This window comes from Lissotriton vulgaris, chromosome 2_1, assembly GCF_964263255.1.
Source record: "Lissotriton vulgaris chromosome 2_1, aLisVul1.2, whole genome shotgun sequence".
NCBI classification, from domain to species: Eukaryota; Metazoa; Chordata; class Amphibia; order Caudata; family Salamandridae; genus Lissotriton; species Lissotriton vulgaris.
Genome location: NC_141687.1, coordinates 2,032,053,110 through 2,032,070,828, shown reverse-complemented (window position 1 = coordinate 2,032,070,828; position 17,719 = coordinate 2,032,053,110). Strand labels below are relative to the sequence as shown.

The 17,719-nt window shown below is 41.5% G+C and overlaps 1 protein-coding gene and 1 pseudogene across 1 annotated transcript in view; one reads left to right on the top strand and one right to left on the bottom strand.

The window, feature by feature from the left end:
- Positions 1-17,719, bottom strand: part of ATP8B4 (ATPase phospholipid transporting 8B4 (putative)) — a 3,619,152-nt gene that overhangs the window by 2,708,651 nt on the left and 892,782 nt on the right. The window lies entirely within an intron of this gene.
- On the top strand, positions 12,547-12,999 carry LOC147733695 (large ribosomal subunit protein uL23 pseudogene; annotated as a pseudogene).

Here is a 17,719-nt window from a genome sequence, read left to right as displayed (position 1 = left end):
ATGGTTGATTAAGCCCAGAAACGAGATGATGTTGTAATGTGGTGTCTTTGAGATATTAATTGTATAATAATATGTTTGTACTGTGATTAATTTGTAGTGACCCCCGAAGAAGGGCACATGGAGGCCCGAAATGCATTGGGTTTTTTAACAGCATAATAAACGACTACTTGCGAAGGACTTCTTGCATCTATCGCATTCTTTCGAAGAAGCCTGGATTGGCACAGTCAGAATGTTAGAAATTTGAAAATTGGCACCTGTACCCGATTGGTGGACTGAAGAGAAAACAATGAATTAAATGTTAAAATAAGGAATCAATATATGGACTAAAACGGACTATAAACTTAAGAGTTGACAAAGGAATGTGAATCAAAAGTGCACGCTAAATTGCGGCACAGAGCTGTGCATTTGGCTTAGGGGCTGTAAAAAGTCCCTCTTCTTACATGTTTTCTTAACGAGTGGCAGCAGAGCAGGCCTCAAAAACTTATTTGCACGCAATTCATACTAAGGCGGATTATAATTGATGAATACAATATGTTTGTTAAAGCTGGTGTGCATCCCTCCACTTTCAAAAAACTTTCGTAACTTCAGCCCTACCCAGGGATTGCACCCGTTCAAGAAAGTAAAAAAATGGAGTGAAAGAAGATCGTTAAATGTTTCATACAATCGGAGTTAACATCGGAGTCCCTCGCAGAATGTTCAATCACATGTATGCATTCGGCAAGTTTTTAGAACCGAATGGATATGAAACAATGATTTTTTAATATTGTATATACACGGACATTGTAAACATTGCACATGATGTATTCTGGGAAACGTGGTGCACTAAGAGCCTATGGTTATGACGTATCAGGGAGTGTTTCTGATTATGGGCGAATTGGGAGGGAGAATACTAGGGAGGAGGGTTTAAAAACGAGGGCGGTGAATGACTCGTTAGACCGGTTGAAGAACCAGGACGAGGACGCTAGACGCATGTAGATCGTTGTTTTAGGTAAGCGATGGCGGAAGGAGGATTTGCTTGTTTAGCAATCTGAATAGGGTGTAAGAGGGAATGCACGCTTTGTACTTTCAAGTAAAACAACTTTAGCTAATATAGCACATGTCGAACAGCTCCAGCTTTAGTGCAAGGCAGCGCGCAAGGGTTGATCCACCTGGAAAGTATGTTTAATACAGATGGTTAAAGGGACGCATCGCGCCTACGTTGGTGGGAGGGTAAATGACTATGAGCAATTGTAGGACACAGACGCTGTCGAAAAATTAGATTCATACCCTGTTTATCGAGGATAAGCTGCATGTTGGCCCCAGTAGAAGCATGGCAGACACATGAATATAGTGCACTTGGGAGTAACGTCAGGACTATGGTTGATTAAGCCCAGAAACGAGATGATGTTGTAATGTGGTGTCTTTGAGATATTAATTGTATAATAATATGTTTGTACTGTGATTAATTTGTAGTGACCCCCGAAGAAGGGCACATGGATGCCCGAAATGCATTGGGTTTTTTAACAGCATAATAAACGACTACTTGCGAAGGACTTCTTGCATCTATCGCATTCTTTCGAAGAAGCCTGGATTGGCACAGTCAGAATGTTAGAAATTTGAAAATTGGCACCTGTACCCGATTGGTGGACTGAAGAGAAAACAATGAATTAAATGTTAAAATAAGGAATCAATATATGGACTAAAACGGACTATAAACTTAAGAGTTGACAAAGGAATGTGAATCAAAAGTGCACGCTAAATTGCGGCACAGAGCTGTGCATTTGGCTTAGGGGCTGTAAAAAGTCCCTCTTCTTACAGGTATGAGGTAACAGCATATCATATTTTGCACAAACGGCAGGTTACCTTCATTATACCTAGTAAAGGTAATTCATTGTTTGCCTTTTGGTCGTAATTTTAGGTGCAGTTCTTGCTGACCTTTCATTCCAGGTATTTGAAACTTGCGAGGCATGGTTTTTCACAGTCGTGAGAGCACCTTGGATTAGAATACGAGCTAAAATAGTGTTTCTATGAATGAAGGTGGCATTGTCTTTTAACCACTCTTTTTCACTACTGTAGTTATGCACATCTTTGCTGTTTTTTCACAATTTCTGTTTCTTCATGATATTTTGTTTTCAGAATTCCAATCTCTCATCTTTTCAACCTCAATTCGTTTTTTTTTTTGCAAGCCTCAAGCACCTTTTGGTGATTGGTACATGGTATTATCTATATGTATACCATTACAGAATGACCCTTAATCATGTTTTGTGTTGTAGATTTGGACACAATCAACTAAGAAGAATATCACTAAGAATCATAATATCATATATGTTTATTGTCATTGAGCATCCCCCGATGAAGGGTTCAGGATGAACACGAAATGCATTGGGATTTATTTCTAAAACATCTTTTTCATTCATTTATGTTTGTGGCTTATTATGTTGATTGAACTATTGTTTTGTGTTAATTGAATTAGGGAGTGAGCTCTGATGCACAGTGAATGTAACACTCCTAACAACCTTTGGATTTTCATAATCAAATAAAAGTGAAAGTAAATCGACTTGATGCGAAGAAACAATTGATGATTATATAGTATCATTTTGAAATTGAATTTTGATTACGTTTGTATGTAAGCGAATAGGCATTAGTAGCCATAAGCAGTGCTACACAAAGTCTTTGGGTTCCAAGGAGTCTGGTCCGAAAATTGTAGTAACACTTTGGGAGCAGTGTATTCTCCCAAATTTACGTGTACGCACGCAAACACACACCTTTACATTGTCTCTAATTTAGGTGAAACTCATTCTTTGATTAAGATTACACAGGTGTGGAGATCCACCCCTCATAGTGAAATTTATAAACGTGGCATTTTCAAAATTGTAATAAAAAACGGACTTTAACAATAAATACGGTTTTTCATTACAATTCGAAAGACACCAAACATGATATAACAACCTGTTCCCATAGAAAGTTACAGCTTATAAAATGTAATAAGGAATCTCCAATGTTAATCTATGTAAGGGATAGGTCTCACAGTAGTGAAAAAACGTTTTAGAGTTTTTGACTACCAGGACATGTAAAACCTAAAAGTGCATGTCCAGCCTTCTAATTACACAGCACCCTGCCCTATGGGATGCCTGGGTCCCACTTTAAGGTTGTCTTAAATGTAATAAAAAGGAAATGTAAGGCTTGGCGAGCGTGTTTTCTTGCTAAGTTAACATCGCAGTTTAAAAACTCCATTTAGGCTGCAGTGGTAGGCCTGGGCTATGTGTTAGGTACTGCTTAAAAGGGTAGCTGCCGGTCCACTGGTAAAATTTAATTTACAGGCCCTGGTTATATGGTATGCTACTATACAAATGACTTCTAAGTAAATTAAATATGCAATTGGGATGAACCAATTTAACCATGTTTGGGGGAGTTAACATACACACTTTAGCACTGTCTAGAGGTGGTAAAGGGCACAGATTGCTAAGGCCAAAAGAAAAATGAAGTCCAGTAAAAGGAAGGAAGAGAGGCAAAAGGTTTGATGGAAGACCACTCAAGACTGTCATGTCTAACACCCAATATGTAGGGATTTTTCTCCATGCAAATCAGGACTATTCTCACTTTTTCAGAACATTACTTACTTGGCTCGTATAGCAGACCAAACATTGAAAAATGAGTAGCAGTTGCTGTACCCCCAATAGGGCAGAGTGACTATCATGATAACTCAGCTATTTTATGTTGGACGGACCGCCGTATCAGGGGTTACCATTTATGCAGCTGATGGTAATCCAGCTGTTCCCCCAACTCTAAATGGGGTGGGGGTTCTGCAGGTTTGGCAAAGCAGTGGGATCACTGCTTTAAAAGTATAAGATCTTAAATTAAGTCAAGAATTTCAATGTTGGGTTTGGGACCAGGGTAAGGCATCAAATTAATCTGAGTGACTGAGAAACACAGCTTTGACATACTCTGAGGTTTGGTGACAAAACGTAAGGCTTCAGAGGGGGCTCTAAAAATAGAATCCCCCTTCAAGGGACTTTCCACAGGTTCAGAACCTGATACCATGCCCGGCTGCCAGAAATTGAAACCCAAGTCCAGATGTAACACATTTAACCAATGAGACCTACAAATTGTGCTTGAACCCTGTTCTATTGCAGTTAGCTTGAAATTACACCCAGGTGCCGAACTACTGCAAATATAGACTTTAATTGTAGTGTTGCAGGGTTTTTTATGTTTATTGCAATAAAACCATAAAACTCTAGCACTTCTGTTACATTAATTAGTCTTTAATCATTCATGATTTTTCAATTTTTTTGGGAAATGGCATTAGAGGTTTTACTTCTAATATTGTGTAGTGCACCTTGAACTTATGCATTTTCACTTGTGCTATTGCTACCAGAGATTGAGTATAGTTTTCTCAGTGAACTAATATATACTAAAACAATGCATATTAAGTGGTATGGTCACTCCTTCCAAATGTAATAATCGATTTAGTACAGTATTAAGCTTTACATGAGTATCAGTTATTATAAGTGCACATGCCTGTGGAGGAGGGACAGGTCTGGAGACTGGGCAGGAGTTTTGTTGATTTCCCCAGAGTGCTGGAAAAAAGATTCCTGCTCTATGGATTCCCATTCAAAATAGCATTGCAGAAGCCTAGCTTTCCCTTCTAGGAATCTTTGGAGATACTACAAGGCATGTGACCTCCAAATTAAATGTATATACAATGTAATACCACCATTTGGCATCTTAGACTACATAAAATTGAGGTATAAAGGCTTCCCTGATTTGTAGCTTGTTCTAGTGAGCTTTTTACTACTTTTCACACATTCAGAATTCACCCTGAAACTCGTTTCTCTGGAGAAAACATTCAATCCATTTTGTGTTTCCAATTCTGCTTGTAAGTAACCATATTATAGTTGTGTACTCTGTTGTGAGGGGTTACGCTGTTCTGTGAGCTCGTGTGATGAGTTTCTGCCTCTGTTGTGACACAGCTAACTTTGGGGAAGAGAAGAACAGCACAGATCACTGACAACAGTTTTTGTTTATGGAAACAGGTGGTGCACATTACACCTTTCCCTTAAAATACTTTGACATCACTATAGATCTTTAATCACCTATGATAAGCTACCCTCACTCCTAACATACCGCTACCCATGACAATTTTAAAACCTCAATAAAATACTTGCATCAGAGCCAATCAACTGTAACTGGGAACTCTAAAATCCCTTCCGTTTTCCTACCGCAATTACCCTGTGAACCACATTCAACTTCCTTCCTAACCTTGAACTTCCTATATCGTCCAGGCGTGAACGTGCCTACCTGTTCCATTTCAGCCGGAACTGCCGCTGACAAACTAATTTCTGTAAATCATGGTGACTTCTCAGCCAACCGCCCCCAGAGAAAGAGGGAGGGGAAAAAATTGGGGGAAGTAGCTCTCCCACCCTCCCCCCTCCTTTCTCTGCCCCCCCACTCCCACCCCAGGCTCCCTGTAAAGTCTAAGGAAAATGTACACCCTCACTGAATGACCAGTAGGTATAGCTCCATTCTAATAAATTAGAGATGTTCCCCATGACCTCTGAAAAATTCAACATCTTCCTAGCTGAGATCAGTATGATCTATCCTACCAATACCAGAGCCCCTGCATAACAAGAGCATTTATTTGTTTAGTTTCCCCCATGCCTTATCTATGGCTGCTGGCTTGAACACCACACGCCATTCTCTCCTGGGAATTAATTTGGTCCACACTGTATGGCATCTAGCCCATAATCTGCATGTATCCTTTAGGTCCTCCTTCATGGCCTTAATACGTGCCAAATCCTTTTTCACTACCAGGTAATTTCTCCCTAGATGACGAAACAGAACATCTGGACATTTCTCACACTCCAGAAGCTTATTTATATAGGGAATGAGCTTCTTCAAAAGCCTTCCCTCCTTTCCTGCCTAAGTGATCTTATATAGAGACTTGTGAAATCCCAGATTCCTGCCATGGCTGCCATCCCTAGCTGGACGTTCCGCCCACTTCACAAAGAGTGTCTGACAATCCAGATGTTCAATCCTGCTGCTGGCGTCTGGGGACAGACCCTGCAGCAGAAATAAAGTAGACAACCCGCAAACTTACACCCCCCCCCCAATTTCCCTCCCACGATATACCTACAAAAGAAATTATATGACAATCTGCTCCCTTGGCTCCAATCCCATCAACCCACTTCTCTCGCTGCCCCTATACTAAAGGAGTTTGTCCCAAACCCACACAGGTCCAAGAAAATCAACCTCAAAGCTGCATGCAAAACAATTGGAAATAAGTCACAGGTTTACCATCCTCAAGCTTAAATACCTTCCCTTCCATAGCCCCCTAGACTGCAGAGCCTTAGCCCTATGTATCGGGCAAATGTCTTCTGCGAGGTAAAGTCTCAGGATCACACTTCACAAAGCTATCTAAATAACAAGAAAGCTAGCCATAGCAATACTGGGGGTTTATATAAAAGGCACTAAAATCTAAACTATATTTAAAACATTTTTAAAAAGCAATCATACAATTTGAAAACCAAAGTATACAGAAAACCACTGCTTAAAAATATAAAAGCGAATAAAACTCAAACTTTAAAAAGAATTTAGGATATTAAAAAACAGGCTGAATCAAAATGTTCCCATCAATGGAATAGCCAATTGTTTCTGTGTTCCAAGTGGTAGACGAAACACTTCTGTTCCCAGCAGCTGAAAACAATGATCCTAGAAGCACACCTTGGAGCAGGTTCATGGAGCACATGCGTTTCCATCCAACTTCCACAACAGCCGCTGCAGGAGTGACCACAGCCAGTGGAAAGTCTGCAGGACCAGAGCCAAGAGCCAATTCACAAGGAGCAGAAGCATCCCAGAAAGGCTTATAGAATTCTTTCAGAAGCAATGGAATATGCAAAGGGCATCACTAAAAATGGGCCTTTAAAGGGTCCACCAGTACGTATATGTCCATAGGCTGAACCGATTGTATTCTTAGTTACAAGTCTAAGGACTCCTCAAAAGTGCACAACAGACAGAGGAATACGAGCTGTACACCGTGAAGCCAAACAGGCCCAAATTAGAAGAAATAATACTTGTTTAATTCCTGAAGCAAAGGTGCGCTGAAACTTTGCACCATGCATTCACAGAACAGGTTGTACCAGTTCCCTTGGACCTTGAAATGGGACATCCGTTGCAGAGAAGGAAAATTAAAATCACAATCCCAACAATTAGGATAAGGACCAGCGGAAGACCGCCAAAAATGCTTCAGAGCACAGGATGAATAAATGATGGAATGACTCTGAAAACTGTCTGGAAGGTGTTAATCAAGCCATAGCCTAAAAACGTTTAAAATAGTGTGCTACCCCCCCAATATGAGACATGTTAAAATGTGGTGCACCAATTCTCAAAAATGCTGTGGGAAATAGCAACTGTATTTCAGAAGAAGACTTTGCAACTTGAAGATTAAACATCTCCTTAGCAGATTTTAAGAGCACATTTTTCTGAAACAGTAAGGCTTTCAGTTTGCTCAGGACATCAAAATGCATGTTTGAAAGATTAATCGAAGGCCACAGTGACACCCACTGAACTGTACGGGCAGGTGGAAACAATACCTGTGTACATGAAGTGACCAAGAAAAAAACCATGACAAGATAGGCGATGCCCAGTCTCATCCCGCAGCAACCTTCATCGTTGAACATCAAATAACTTCAATTTGAGAGTCATTTGAAAACCGAATAAATCATAGCCACTGGGGAACCTTTCAAGTAGCAAGGTAAGTTTGCAACAAAAGCCTTACAGGCCCCGTGGAGTGAAACCTCCTTGCACACTAAGGAGCCACTAAAAGCACTTTTCCAGGCTGAACCACTGCGAAAAACTTTTCCTATTTTGACAGCGAAATTTGCAAGGTAATTCCCAATATTTATGTAAATACCCTTCCCCTAACACCTCATATCTGTCCACTCACTTGATGGTGTTCTAAGCAGTATAGAAAATAGAAGGTTGAACTTTGCAGAGTAATGAGACAGCGGAAGGTGTTTCAGAAAAAGTGAAGGGCAACCTCTCTAATTTCTCCATGTGTAACATAGTTTATGTCGCATCTTTGTGTGCTATGAGTATTTGCTGTTTTGTTTGTAGTATTTATATGCATCCAGGATACGCAGCCAGAATGGAGTGTCTGAAGCATTGAACTCAATAGCAATATCGATCTAAGTTGTGATTGCCCATATCGTAATACGGACATGTCGTGTTGTATGATGTCTATTGCTGGCAATACTATGTTACCCAGTGAGTACATTGTAGAGGACAGGGTTGGCAAGTCATTGTTAGCTACCAGAGAGCCTTCTCTAAATTAGCCCTGCCAATCTCTTGCAGTCTTTCAGCATCTTCTTCCTGGGAAACTTATCATATTTTTCATAGTACATTGCATACAGGAAGCATTTTTTATCTGGTTTTTGTGGACCTAACAAAAAATCTGTAGCGCCAAGTCATGGGAAAGAAGGGTCAACTGTTGTTTCACCTGGGACAGCATTATGGATTTAAGCCAATCAACGCACAATTTCCCAACACTGTATATTGTCACCATGCCCAAGTGTTTGCCTGCATGTAACATAGGTAAGGCCTTTTGATTTTAAAGCCCTTGTGTTACCCAAGAATTGTGCTTGACATCTGTTAGTATCAAACAGCCACACTAACCATCCCTTCAAATTGCTGTCTGTTGCAATGAACGTTCAATCGTGTAGCATAATGTCACGTGTTCCCTCCATCTATTTTGTAAACCACTGCCAGTTTTCAAAACATCAAATGTGGGAATGTGTGGTGTATTCAAATATTTTATATTAACTAAACCAAGGCAAGACATTTGTTGCATGGTTGCATTCAGGAAAATCATTTGTTGTGGTATAAAGCATGCTCTAAATAAAGCCTTATTCCCTTGAACCTGTCAATCTCCCCCCCCCCCAAATCAATCCCTTGTGTGGACAACTGGGAATGAAAAGAAGCAGAATATGTATGCTTGTGTTGGTTAGCATATTTTTCTTTGCAGGTGATGGTGCAAGCTTATAAAAATAAGACACTGGGTCTCATGTATCATAACCAGAAAAATAAACAAACTTCTGTTCAAATATCTTTGAACTACCCCGTGGTGGTGTAGGGCAATGTTCCCCTTGTGGGTAGTTAAAAATTGAACATGGAGTACTTGCTAATTTGCAAGAAATGATGACCGTAATGTTGAAAACAGAACATTTCATCGTAATTAGATATACCTTTGTACAATTCATCGGATGAAAAAACAGTAGAATGCTCTAGATCTTCTAGCATTTTACGTACTGTGTTTACATCCCAATCATCAGAGATGGTACTAGGGGTGACAATAACATTTAAGGATAATTTAAACAAATATGGAATTTGTAGAAATTCAGTGGGGCCATATACATCAAATGATACCCTATCCCAAACAATACCGTCAGGAACTGGGAACAGCCTAAATGTTCACCAGGGGAAGGTCTCTTCATTCTTTGTGAGATGACAAGTGTGGTTTGAGAACCAAGTTCACCAGTTGTACAATACAGCATTCAGGGAGATTCTGTTCATTGAGAAGCATGAAGAAGACTTTCACAAACCAATCCAAATATACAGGAAAAGTAATGCAATTGTATTCCAGAGGTGTAACCATGGAGGCACAAATTAAGTCTTATTCATCCAAGAGGGGAAACGCACAGTCTCAACCGAAATGGTAGAGATGGTGATGAAGGTGGATCAGATGAATCCAAGGAAAAGTTATCAAAGATGATGAAGTAGCCAGAGGCAGTATGATCTATTTTTCACAGCTCTATAGTTTTGTAGAACTCTGGATGACTCGATCTGTGGTAGGTTTATGCAAACAAGATTCGTGACAGGATTCCGAATTGAAATCTGAGTTTCTGTACTAGCTGAGTGAACAGTTGCTGTGTTAACTCGTAGAAGATACACTTTATTTTTGGGAATTGTAACCTCCCATTGGGGAAAGGATGCTTCATCAGTTATCAAATCTTCCATCAGAACTTCCTGTATGATAGCAAGAGGCAGCAGGTTACTACCCAGGAGCCCACGTGGCATACTGTTGAGAATCGGACACATAGGGCCCTATTAGGATAGCGGGCAGACTTTCGTTCGCCCACCACCCTATCGGTGCTGGGACCGGTTGCCAGTGGTGCGGCAGTCCTGCACCGGCAATTAGGATGCCACCGCCGCGGTGGCATCACCCATGCACAGCATTATAGTGGGCCGTGCACACAGCACCGCCCGCCACAATGCCGTGGATGCACCTTGCGCATTTGCATGCACAATGGCAGGCATCCCGCACGGTGCCTGCCACATTGTGTATGCAAATGCAGGGGGGTACCTGTGCACTCCACACACCCCCCCCCCAACACCCTGAGGGCCCGCAATGGGCCCCCAATACCAAAGACTGCATGCCTTTCCATGGTGGCAACGCCGCCAAGGAAAGGCTGATCTCTGCCTGAATCCTAATATGGATGGCAGTGTCTTGCAGACAACGCCACCATATTGGAGATGTTTTCCGCCCAGTCAACGAGTCGACCTGCGGAAAAGCGGTAGACGGTCTTTCTGTCCGCCGCGGACTCACCGCCATCGTAATATGGCAGGGGAAATGGGATGCGGGCATAGGTAAATGTCGGGCGGATCACCACTGCCATGCGGGCGGTGGAGAACCACCCGACATGCTAATAGACCCCATATTGTGGTTTGATCAAATCAATGGATACAACTCTCTTGCTTTTGCAGCCAGCAAGGGGTGGAAGAAATACAGTTTTGGTACCTTCAACAGCCAGGACAGGTAGAGGGGCTCTGTAGGATGACCCAACTTCTTTCTTGTCCAAAATTTTCCCCCTGACTAGATTCACAGCCTTCAGGATCCAGCCAGGCCTCGCCGGGGACTACCTTCACTTCTCCAGTGGCAGTGCATTATATTTGAACAATGCCTTGTTCATCACAGAAGATGTTCAGTGCCTGTAAAACAGCCAGACATTCTTGTAAGTCAAATGGTGTTTCCTCCACCACTATCCTGGGTCTGTCGAGGTCTTGAACGCACATCTTTACCCCAAACAGAATTTCACAGGGAGTCTGACCACAAAGGGATTTTCTAGGCAGATTGTTAAGTGCCCTCTACACTCCATATAGATGATGGACCCAACTGCAACCTGAGGCTAATACACTAGCTCTTAAAGACTGCTTTAAGTCCCGTTTTTTCTTTCCACAACTGCATTTCCCTTGAGATGGTATAGGGAATACTACAGGGTCACCCCCAAACTTCCCATGGCTACTTTGTAAGCCTTGGAGGCATAGACCGGACAGTGGTCAGAATGTAGCAGGCCAACAGTCCTGAAAGAGACTCGCAGAACCTTTATAACATTTCGCCCGCCGATGGCTGTGGCGATACCCACAGGAATCTACTATAAGTAAGACATATACCTGTAAGCCCCATCTGATGACAGCGGCTCTAAATGTTCCAATTAGGCACAAGACATTGTGTTGTTTTAAATCAGTAAAGGTGTCTGTGGTAGATGCACCAGGAGCTCTTCATCTGCTGGCAGATGTCACATATGAGGACAAAGCCCTTGGTCTGTTTGTAGAAATCTGACCACCAGTAGCGTAGCTGCGACAGTGAATATGTAGCAGCCACCTCTGCATGTGCGGAAACAAGACCCTTGTGTGCAGCTAAAGATAATCCTAACCTGCGATTTGAATCTGGTATTATTCTCTACCCTACTCCAGGAATATGAGCAAATAGTATATTTTTATGCATCTAGCTTGTAGGAGTACTTGAGTGGAAAGCCTTTGACAAATCCATGTCCTTGCATGCAGCATTGACAGACATCATAAGTCTGAGTCTATCCTCATTCTAGAACAGGTTAATCAGTTCACACTGTTGCTTTTCCGGCTTCATCAGCCAATGAATTCCCTGCAATGTGTATGCCAACACACTTATGATTCAATGTGTGAATCACATGAGCCTGTTGCAAGCATTCTTTCAGCTTTGCCACTTGTTCCCAAAGTTTTTTGTGCTTTATTATTTACTCTTTATACATTCTGCATCCATCCTTTCTCCAGCAGTTTAAATATTTGTTATACAACTGGGCACAGTAATACAAATCACACACTTGGACTGTGTGGGACCCAGGATCTGTATTCTCCAGTGCCAGTATTAGAGCTCTGAGTTTGGCCTACTGCACAGTGCAGTCACCAAGTGACTGAGTGCAGGTTTTCTCAGGATGCAATTTTCCACCCTGCATGTGCTCTTTAACAGCTCATGCTGCTGACTACTGATGTTTTGACTCTACAGCAGGTTGTGCTGAACCATCAGTATATATATGATGTAATCATATTGTTTTAGAGACATAATTTCATTAAGCAGAGGATATTCTTTCACCCCCAACATGGCACCGAAGGCCAAGAAGGAAGCTGTCCCTGTTAACCCTTTCCATGCTCATGACGAGCTCAGCTCGTCATGAGGCACAGTGGAGCTGTGCTGATGACGAGCTGAGCTCGTCATGAAATCATGTAAATCTGAATTCTTCAGCACCGGAGGGGAAAATGGGCAGCAGCGATGTGGTTAAAACTGAAGCAAAGTCCAAGGCTTTGAAAGCTAAAAAGGCTGTTCTTAAGGGGGTACACAGTCACAAGAAGAAGAAAATTAGGACAGCCCCCACTTTCAGGAGGCCGAGGACCTTGAGGTTAAGGATGCAACGGAAGTATCCCAGGAAGAGTGCTTCTAGTAGGAACAAACTTGACCATTATGCGATTATTAAGTTCCCTCTTACCATGGAGTCTGCCATGAAGAAGATTGAAGATAACAACACGCCGGTCTTCATTGTGGATGTCAAGGCTAACAAGCACCAGATCAAACAGGCTGTAAAGAAGCTTTATGATATTGATGTTGCCAAGGTCAACACCCTGATCAGGCCAGATGGCGAGAAGAAGGCATATGTGCGTCTAGCTCCAGACTATGATGCACTGGATGTAGCCAACAACATTGGCAAAATCTGAGCCTGCTGTGTAGACGCCGGACTGATCAGAGGATATTCTAGTTCATATTGCAGAAAGGCTGAGTCAATTATGTAGTATACATCTGTTGTAGTGAGTGAGTTGGCCCATTTTAGCCAACATGAGTGCAATGCATTTGCGTTTGGAATGCTTGCTCTTGTGACGGCCTCTAAGGTCGGCACTGGAATCATGAAAATTATTAGTTTTCACTGAGCCATGTTCTCTCCCTCACCACAGCAGTCTGTGCAGCTGTCAATATTTTTTCAGTGGGGGCAAAATGCATTTCAGCATTGGTATACAAATGCGATGAATAGGCAATCGGTACAATGTTATCATCATTCAATGTCACATAGGTCTACCCTGATGTCCCCCCAATGACACAGATTCATTGGGTTAACATGTGTGTGTAAGTGTTTTTGAAGCTAGCATGTCAGCTTGTATTGAACGTAGTATTTGTGTGTGTTTAGTGGTCCAGTGTATGCGTAATCTGGACTGTGCATTCTCCCAAAATGTAGGAATCCTAATATGGATTGCAGTGTATTGAATATATTATTTGTATAGCACAACGATCACTTCAAAGTAGCATCATGGCGCTGGGCAGAGATTTAAATAATGCTCCAAAATGCTGAGGTTTAATGAGGGTTATCAAATAAGAGAGGCTGTGAAAATCCAGGTTTTTAGTAATTTTCTAAAGCAAGGTTCTGCATGCCTGGTTCTGACATGGCAGGGGAGTAACTTCCAGGCTTTAGCCCGGAGGACAGCCACAGATTTCCCACCTTTGTCTTACACCACTTTGCAGGGATTTTGCAACTACACAGAAGTATGTGCAGGAAACTAGGACCTCCGTGTGTATTGGTGTACCAGAAAGCCCACCTCAGTACCCAAAACCCCAATCAGACTAGCTATAGTGTCTCATTCATTCTCCGTACTACAGCAAAGCTACCAATGATTAGACATCCTAGAACATATTACTCCGTTCCACTCAGGAATCGCGGAAAGAACACTCTTTAGTTCAAACACTCACACTTGTCCACAACGTGAGTAAATAGAGACCAAGTATAGTTTAAAATGCTTATTTTACCTAACATGCTCTACAGTGCAGTATACTAGCCAACACAAGCAGCGAAATGCGTAAGAACAATATAATCAGCATGGTTACAATTCCATAAAGCCAAAACGAGGCAATCATTTTATAATGATAGGGGAAACAGGGCTACAGCGCCTTACCACACTCCCTGTGCTAAAAGCTAGTTTATTATAATTAAAGAAGACTTCTAGGCTTTGTCAGGGGGACCCCATACCTCTAAGTTTATATGCAAGGAAGCACAGCTCAGAACAAGCACAGGTCTTCTTCGTTGGAATGAATCTCTCCAGGTGCCTTTACATGCACCCAATGCCATATTAAAAGCACTAGGCTTTCAATAGTGCAGCTGTGCTCTCTGTTGTGTCTAGGGGCGCTGGACTGACCAAAGTGAATCACCAGCATACATTGTTTTTTCGACCTTGAACACACTGTGCAGACTAGGAGTACAGTGTACCTTGAAATATGTGAAGGGCAGACAGTTCTCATGCACAAGAGCATGAGCAGTTTATCCACGAGAATATAGGCATGTAGTAACGTGTGCAAAAGCGGCAGGATGGCTGCCAAGCATATACTAACTAATGCTAACTTAGCAATGTATGCAGTTAATTCTGGAACCTCACTGCACCCTCCCCTGGTCAGTCCATCAGACGGAGGTTTATGGCGTTCAACAAATTCAGAGTCAGAAGTTAGAGCATTGATCATTAAGGGAATTGAGATTTCAACAGAGAAAAGGTCAATTTGGAGTTCAGCCTGTAAGTCTTAGTCGATAGAAAGGAGAGAGAAAGGAAAAAAGTCCTTTGTCTTTTAATATGGAGGGGAAAATAAGAAAACCAGCCAAAAAAAAATATATACATATATATATATCCTGCAGATGATCGATGCCAGCCATGTTAATATATAAAAGTGTATGAGCAGTAAGTTGCAACAGCCTCCAAGAGGAAGTCATTGTTATCGTCAGAAAAAAAGAGACGCCATCCATTCAAGCTAACTGAAAGAACAGTCATGTTCCTCAATAAGTGGTGCTTTCAGCACCATCACCGTACAACTTGTGTGGTACTCTATGTTACTTTGTTGCAGGAAATCCTGTGCTGCAGCACAGATATCCCACTCTACCAAAACTCCAAGCGCAGCCGCGCAGACCATAATCCTAACACCGGAACACTCTTGCTCATGGGACACTAAGGGATTCATCAGCAGATCAAAATCAGGAGACACCGTATTGGAGAGGCAAAGATCCAATGCCCATTCAAATGTACATTCCAAGCAGATGAAGACAGGTTGCACGCAAGTGTAATATGCAAAACGAAAAGACAATCAGTAAGCCTCGCTGAGTGTGGCCAGGGGCAAAGTACCATAGTATTCAAGCATACGGCTACAAAGCATTTGCAGTCGGTCTTGGATGTGCAGGCCACCGGAAAAGCAGCCATTAAGCAACAGGCAAATTAAGAGCAGTATTCCAGCAGCTAAGGCAAGTAACAGTGGCAACCCACCAAAAACGCTGGAAAAATTAGAATGAATAAATGCTGGTATTACACCAAAAATAGTTTGAAAAGAAGACACAAGGCCAGAGCCCACAACTTTAAAAAAATGGGCCAATCTGGCAGTATTAATGGCATTGAATCTTGTATGAAGGAAAGCACCGAAATGCAGTGGGAGGTCAGTATTAAGAAGGGCTTGAATCTCAGATGGGGTATATGCTACATGAAGGACGAATGTCTCACATGCAGATGTGAGAGAAACTGCTTTTTCGGACGACAATGCTCTAATTCTGCTCAACTTATCGAAGTCCGCTCTCAAGGTTGGAATGGAAGGCCAGACAGAGTTATCGAGTCTCCCATGTGGGGGTGGAAACAGCACATTTTTACAGCAAACCACACGTTGCGAGACAGTCACAATGTAAGGGGTGGCAGAAAGCATACCGCAGCATTCCTTATTATTTAAAAACAGATAACTACTGTTTGCAAGCAGAATTAAAGTTGGTATAATATTGGGCACTTGAATACCTTTCAGAATGCATGTGAGATTTGGGGCCGTTAAGTTACAGGGTCTGTGCAACTGTATATTTTTGCAAACTAAAGAATGGCCTATGGTTGAATCGCATGATTCCCCAGTTAGGTAAACTTCTTTATCATCCCAGAAACATCTGTAAGCGAATGGTAATGACCACACCTCATGAAGGAAAGCACTGCCCAGGGGTTTAAAGCGGCCTAAGGGGTAATGCTTCATGCAGGAGCTAAATTTAAACAATGGAAATGGTAAGGTTATTACTCCGTGAATGAGCCAGACAGCAGCTTCAGTTTCAGCCACAGAAAAAGGCAAAGGTTCTAATTTTTCAATGTGTAAAAGAGTGTAAGTAGCATCTTTCATGGATATAAATCGCTGTTTGTCTGTTAAGTTAAACAGCATAAATAAAGATGTAGCTGTCAAATAATCCCAGAGAACTTTCCCCATCTTAAGAGTTTGTAATGTCCATGCAAACTGCATAACTGAATGCAATTGATTCTGTCCATGATACAAAACAGACATATCTTCTTGCACAATATCAACAACAGATGAAACAATACTGTCCAATGTAAAAAATGCGGGAGGAAAGTGTGTTAATACTATTATCCACAACAGCTAGGACTTTTTCCAAATTAGCCTGGTCTATCGCCCTTAAACGGGAAGCAGCCTCAAATTGGGACAGCTTCCATATTTTATTATAGGTTGCGTAAAGAAATTGTTTTGATCTAGCTCCAGCAGAGCCCTTTATAAAGTCTGTCAAATCAATGTCACCTGATAATAACAACAAATGTTGTTTCACAGAGGACATTGTCAAGTGTTTTAACCAGTTTTGACATAATTTACCAACTGAATAAGTAGTGACTGAATGGGAATTAGAAAAACATGGATCTGGCCTATCCTGTGTATAGTCAGGGGCCTTTCCTTAGAAATGGAGTTGGCAAGCATTTGAGCAGAAATATCAAAAGTAACATTCTGGAATAAGGACTGCACATCATCCATGGAATATTCAGTACGATTGGTCTAGTTAAGATATGCAGCCAATAGGGGAATGGCAGGGGTATTCATTTGTTTTGAAGTTGCCAAACCAAAGCATGTAGTCTGATAGACAGAATCATTCAAAAATAAAATTTGAGTCAGAATGAGGCATGCACCATGTAAAGCTTCAGTGCCTTGCCCCAGCTAGGGTCTGGAAGCCAATACATTTCATTCAAATAACTTTGTTTTGATTCCAAAAAAGGAGTCATAAAAGTATACACCATTATAAAAGCTACATAATTTGTCATAAAAATCTACAATACACATTTACATATTAGGCTTTACAATGCATTAACAAATAACCTTGGTCATATATATGGACAGGACATAAAGTGCTAATTGGATTTCATTAACAGGCCAACAGGAGAAACATTTATAAAGATTTCCACCAATAACTTATTTCAGTATCGATTTCTAATAGCAAGGGCTGATCTAATAAAACTACGTACAGCATTACATATCCTTGGAGTTGACAAGGACAATAAATTTTCGTAGCCCTCTTTGTAGTAGCGTGATCCAAGAGATAATAAAACAGGTCTAATAAATGTATTTCTTGGGACCTTATACAAAGCACAGAAAAGGATAAGGTGCAAAGTTCTT